The following is a 5,635-nucleotide window of genomic DNA, read 5'->3' as shown; positions in this document are numbered from 1 at the left end:
CTGTGCTCCAAAGAAGCAAAGCAGCATGTTGGAAAAGTAGTCTGTTTCATTTTCATGGAGCAGGTCTTGTGTTTCAACATTTCCTTTAGTATCATGGATTATGGACTTGGATGCCCACATTGATGAAAAACTCTTTGTCTGCATATCAGTTACATCGCGAGCATGGGAAAGTTCCAGAGGGGTATCCATGGTATTTCTGTTAAGGGGATTTTATTGTTTTCTTTAATTATTATATTGAGTAAGTTACCATTATCAGAACAATAATTGTATTGAGTTTATACCTTAAACCGCCCTTAAAATATCCACTTTTCATCAGTTTAATACTTAAATTATGGGGTGTTGCTGTTATCCCCTTGAATTATAACTTTTTCTATCTGAAACTCCTGTCAGTGTCAAGTGGCATGGATAGTGATTTTACTCTCTTTGTAGTGTATAGGAGCTAGAAATAAGGCAAACAAGAGGATCCATGTGGTATTTTATATTATTTTTATATCTCTTATTTCTTACTTTTTCTTTTTGCTTTCTTCTTTTCTTATTCATTTTTTATTTTTTTAAATGTTATCTTTTGTAATAACTGAGAACTGATTGAAACACAACCTAATATAATACTCCCTCCGTCCCATTTTATATGAGTTAGTTTGACTTGGCATGGAGTTTAAGAAAAAAAGAAAGACTTTTGAAATTTGTGATCTAAAATAAGTGATAGATGTTTATGTGATTATTAATCATTTCATTAAGGATAAAATAACATTTTAAAGTTAAATTGTTACTAAATATTGACATGTGTCATTCTTTTTGGGACTGACTAAAATGGGAAGTGAGTCATATAAGCTGGGATAAAAGGAGTAGTAAAATAAAAATATAATAATCAGAAAAAATATCTAGTTAAAAATCATGATTGTATTTTACCATAACAGTAAACTCAATTGTTAAAGATAACTCTAAAATAACAGTAATACAAAAATTAACAAAAGATATCTTGCACTAAAGCTATTTGTTATTCTTCTTGGCTTATCTAAATTTATTGGTTTCTTTTTTTCCCTCTTCAAAAAATTCAATAATTTTTTTATTATAGTAAATTCAGTTGAAAACTCATATTTTAAAAATAACCAGAAAATAAAAAAAGATAATCAATAACATAAACTTAATTGCAATTTAGAACAAAATTTACTTAATAATAATAATCTCAATTGAAAAGTTTGAATATTTAAACTACTTCTAAGTTGCTCGGAATCGGGTGCGGGTATCCGAGACGTATGCGAATCTGAGAGTCGGATTCGGCAAAATTTAAAATTTAAGATTCGGGGTGCGAATCCGAGTATGGATACGGGTGCGGGGATACGGCTAATTGGTATACCCGGTATATATAGTATAAGGTGTAATATTATATATACTTGGTATAATTGCTTATTATTTTTAGCGTACCTCTAAAAATAAATTATATCAATAACAACAATAATAATATATCTAGTATAATCAAATAAGTGGATATATATGTATATATATATATATATAAAATATCACCAAAAATATTTGTAAAAAATATATAATGATTAATTGCATATTTTGGTACAATTGCATACAAAATAAAAGGAGTATAATTTTTAAAGAAGAGAGAGAATATAATAAACATGAAAAATATAATTTATTTATTAAAAAGGACACTTATTTCGAGAAACCCTTCATCTTTGGGAGTTCTTTTTCAAGAAGAATTGAAAAGACTCTGTACTTCTTCAAGAAAGATAAAAAAGACTCCTTGTACTTTTTCAAGAAAACTTTCTTTCTTCTCTGTACTTTTTTGAAGCTTTGTCCTCTTTACTTTCTCAAGCTTCTATTATAAAAATAGCTCCGCCTCCTCTCTAAAGACGTCGCCGGAAACTGATCTTTTTTTCCCAAATCTTTTCTCGGCTCTGGTCAAAGTGTCCGGATCGGATTGACCGAATCTGACACGCACCCGCGCCCACACCAGGGTCGCGTCAAGACGGGTTTGCCTGCAAATATGAAGAGTCCGCGCAACATAGGGTGGGGTGTGCGCAGACGTTACCCCTACCTTTGTGGGGCAGAGACGTTGTTTCTGGACCCTCTGCTCAAGAATCGTATTTCAGAATAGGTTTGGAAAAAAAGCTAGAGTAAATAAGCTATGATGAAAATATAAGAGAAAGAAAAAGTACTGACAACAAAATAGTAAAGATATCGAAAGTAAAAGTAACAACAGTAGTAATAAAACTGAAGAATACGGTTATGCTAGCAAATTAATAATATTACTGGAAAGGGAGCAGAAAGGTGCTCCGACCTACTACTGTGCTCTACCACTGAGAAAAGAGAAGTTGCTCGACTACTTACTGACCGTCTACCCTAATCCTCGACCTCCTTGCTTTCCTATTTAGTGTCATGTCCTCTCCCCTATTTTCACATATACTAATAAACTTATTAAGTAGGCTTAAGTCATCGATGGCTCCTTAAAGTTGTTCGCATTTTTCATTTAGACACCTGGACTAGGGCCAATACCTATTGAACACCTAAATTGTTCAAAAAGTGTACCTATTAAACACAAAATGCTGATATGACAGGAAAAGTGTTTTTCACCTTCTTTTGGCGCTTGAAGACATCTGAATTCATGTTTTGATTTTTTTTTTTTCAAAAAAACTTACACTTGGCATTGTAAATAATTAAAAAAAATTAATCCAAAGAAAAAAACCCCACCCCCTTCCCCTCCCCCTAATTTCAGTCGTCGTCTTCACCTGTTTTCAAAATCAATTGCATGTTGTGTCTATTTTTTTTAAAATCAAATAATTAGATCTACTAGAGAAAGAAGAAACAAGATTTTTGGACATTGGAGTAATGAAAATCAACTAATTAGATCTGCCAGAAAAAAAAAAGATTTTTGGACATTGAAGTATAAAAATTTATCCGCCAACTCCCTTTCCGGCCACCTCCAAACAAACATCACCATTCAAATTAAAATATAAACTCATTTAACTTATAAAAAATAAAATCAAAGAATTCGATAAAATTAATTTGGGTCCTCTTGATTTCTCTTTTGCACCCGATTTTAAAATAATTATCCGTTAACAAACTCCGCTTCTTCATCACTCTCGTACAAGTTTCACTTTATATCTTTCTCTCGCGTATTAGGTACGGAAAATTATTGTTATTTTAAAAAAATTGGATCTACATGTAGTTTGAGAAGATATAGAGTGGTTTAAGAAAAGAAATGTTGCAGGAAAGAAGATGAAGAAGAAAGGGGTGGGGTAGTGTGGGGCCGGGTAAAATGTGTTATTATATTCAATGTTTTTATGTATATAAAAAAGATTGAAAATGTATTTGAAGTAATTTTTTTTTAATATAAAAATCATTCTTCCATAATTTTTGGGGCCCACTTGCCACATGTCATCTTTTCATTAATTATTTTTCCATGTCATCGAGAGTGTATCACACACATTTTACATTTTTCACTTGTTATCAAAAAATGTCTAATAGGAACAAGATTTGAATAGACAAAAGTGTTCAATAGGTATTTAACCCTAGTTGAGGTGTCTAAGTGAAATATGCGAACAACTTTAAGGGGCCGTCGATGACTTAAGCCTATTAAGTATTAGTAGTTAAACTTCTGATGTCCTCGTCAAATATATGGTCAATATATTGAAGTTAAAACTTTTAAGGTCCTACTAGTTAAAGTGGGTTTGGTAAAGTGGAATATAGGGAGGAAGCACATAATCTTCTTTTTGATTGGTGTAAACACATTATTTTCTTGTTAAAAGGAAACACAGTTTCTCTGTAGTACTTCCCAATTTCACCTTCCTCTAAATTAAAGTCTAGATATTTATCCTGTGCAACAGTTCAGTAGTGATAAACCTTCTTGTTTGTGTTTTTAGCTGAGCGGGAGGCCGTCAATGCAGCTGAAAGGGCGGAGAGGAAGCAGCAGCTTAGAGAGAAGGTAAGATTATCTTTTCTTGGAAAAAAGGGTTAACTATGCTTGTTGAAAGTTTGAAACATGGGAATTGAACAGCACAAGGCATGATGATGCATTATATTTCTGGGAAAATTAAGATATAATGGGGAAATGTCCACAGAAACAAAAGGCCTTACCCAGTCTGACTGACCTGCAAACCTGGAATTGCACCTTATTGAACATGTGTAACCTGTCTCTTTTTAAATGTGTGGACCTGACTTGGTAAAAAAGACTGACGATGACTAGTTCTATGTAGATTTTGTAATTGGGATTTGATATAAGGACTAGACTAGGTTGTTGGTTTTTATATTTTCCCACAATGGTTGATATGATTATTGCCCATCTTTGCACATCTTTATAGTCTATAATTACTCCCCCTGGATTTTCTTAGAGTGATATAGTACTCTGGAGAAAATTGCTCAACTTGATACAAAAACTGATGTCCTCCATTAATAAGTATGGAATGGGAAAGACAAGAAAGATAAGTTTTACAATTTTATAGCCTTTTGCTTTATAGTATCTTGTGCTTTTGGGTAGGTTCTTTAGTTTTTACTTCATGCCATGTTGGATTTACGTTGTAGCTTTTCCTGCTGCTATAATTTCTTACATATGCAGTCAAAGTTCTTTATCCAGCTTTGAATGTTTTAGTGCATTCTGATGTACATGTTTATCTCATATCTTTTCCATTTTGAATGATCAGAAACGACGAGAGGATATGGATAGGCTTGAAAAGGAAAGACAGGCTGAAATGAGGAGCTACAAAAATTTGATGGTTGCTGATAAGATGACATCTAACAAAGACGTTGCGTCAGCGAACAAGTCCCTGCAAGAGATGGAGGAAGACTTCATGTGAATGCAAAATCAAATGGATTTAATTGTTTCAATCACTGCCTTGTCAAAATACTAAATGAGAAGCTGCTTAAGAAGAATGCAGAGAAGAAAAAGGAAGAATAGGGGGCTGGGGCATGGGGGGGTGAGGTGATCTTTTGAAGTGTTGTGTGTTCTTTTGAAACAATTATGGTCCTTATTCAAACATGATCAAATTGATCTTTGTAGGGGGGAACCTGTTTGTTAATAAGGGGTATATGAGCATATGGGTTGGAGTTCAAGCAGAAGCTTACTTGTAAAACCAGTGTTTTGATTTTAATGGTGAAGATGACTTGTTATGATTAGGAGGAGCACTTGATTGTTTTTCTTTCTCTCTTTTTGAATTACATATGGAGTGCAGCTTCTTATTAGTCAGCTTGCATATGTGGTCTCTTACATGGTACATCTTGGAAAAGGAATGTTATAGAACCCAAAAGTCAATTGTTGGAATGGTAGGAAATGATTTGGCCCTCAGTTGTTACTCAACATTCATTTTCTATATGCTGCCTTCCATGTGTTCCAGCTTTGAAAGAACAGAGTGGATCCAACCAACATTGACTTAACTATGATGAAGGTCTTAACTTGCATTAGTGCCAGGGTAAGTGTTAGTAGTTCCTGGTTCACATAGGTGATGTGGTATCTCAAGAGTTTGTGGTCTAAACTAGAAAGAAATGAAGAGAAGATGTTGAGGGAAGAGGAAACCATGAGTAGTCATGTTGTGAAAAGTCTCTGATAAAGTGTAGGGAAGACGACTTTCAAAAGGGACATTTCAAGTTCATTCTCTCCTCTTCGTCTGCCCAACATTCACCCCTTGAC

The 5,635-nt window shown here is 33.6% G+C and overlaps 1 long non-coding RNA gene across 1 annotated transcript; it reads left to right on the top strand.

Moving 5' to 3' along the window:
* The first annotated feature begins 3,592 nt into the window (after positions 1-3,592).
* On the top strand, positions 3,593-5,194 carry LOC125851830 (uncharacterized). The gene is made up of 2 exons (XR_007444940.1): positions 3,593-3,937; positions 4,653-5,194. It is a non-coding gene; the product is annotated as an uncharacterized LOC125851830 (long non-coding RNA).
* The last annotated feature ends 441 nt before the right edge of the window (positions 5,195-5,635 follow it).

The sequence above is a fragment of the Solanum stenotomum genome, unplaced genomic scaffold (assembly GCF_019186545.1).
Source record: "Solanum stenotomum isolate F172 unplaced genomic scaffold, ASM1918654v1 scaffold30363, whole genome shotgun sequence".
Taxonomy (NCBI): domain Eukaryota; kingdom Viridiplantae; phylum Streptophyta; class Magnoliopsida; order Solanales; family Solanaceae; genus Solanum; species Solanum stenotomum.
This window is presented reverse-complemented; position numbering and strand designations above follow the sequence as displayed.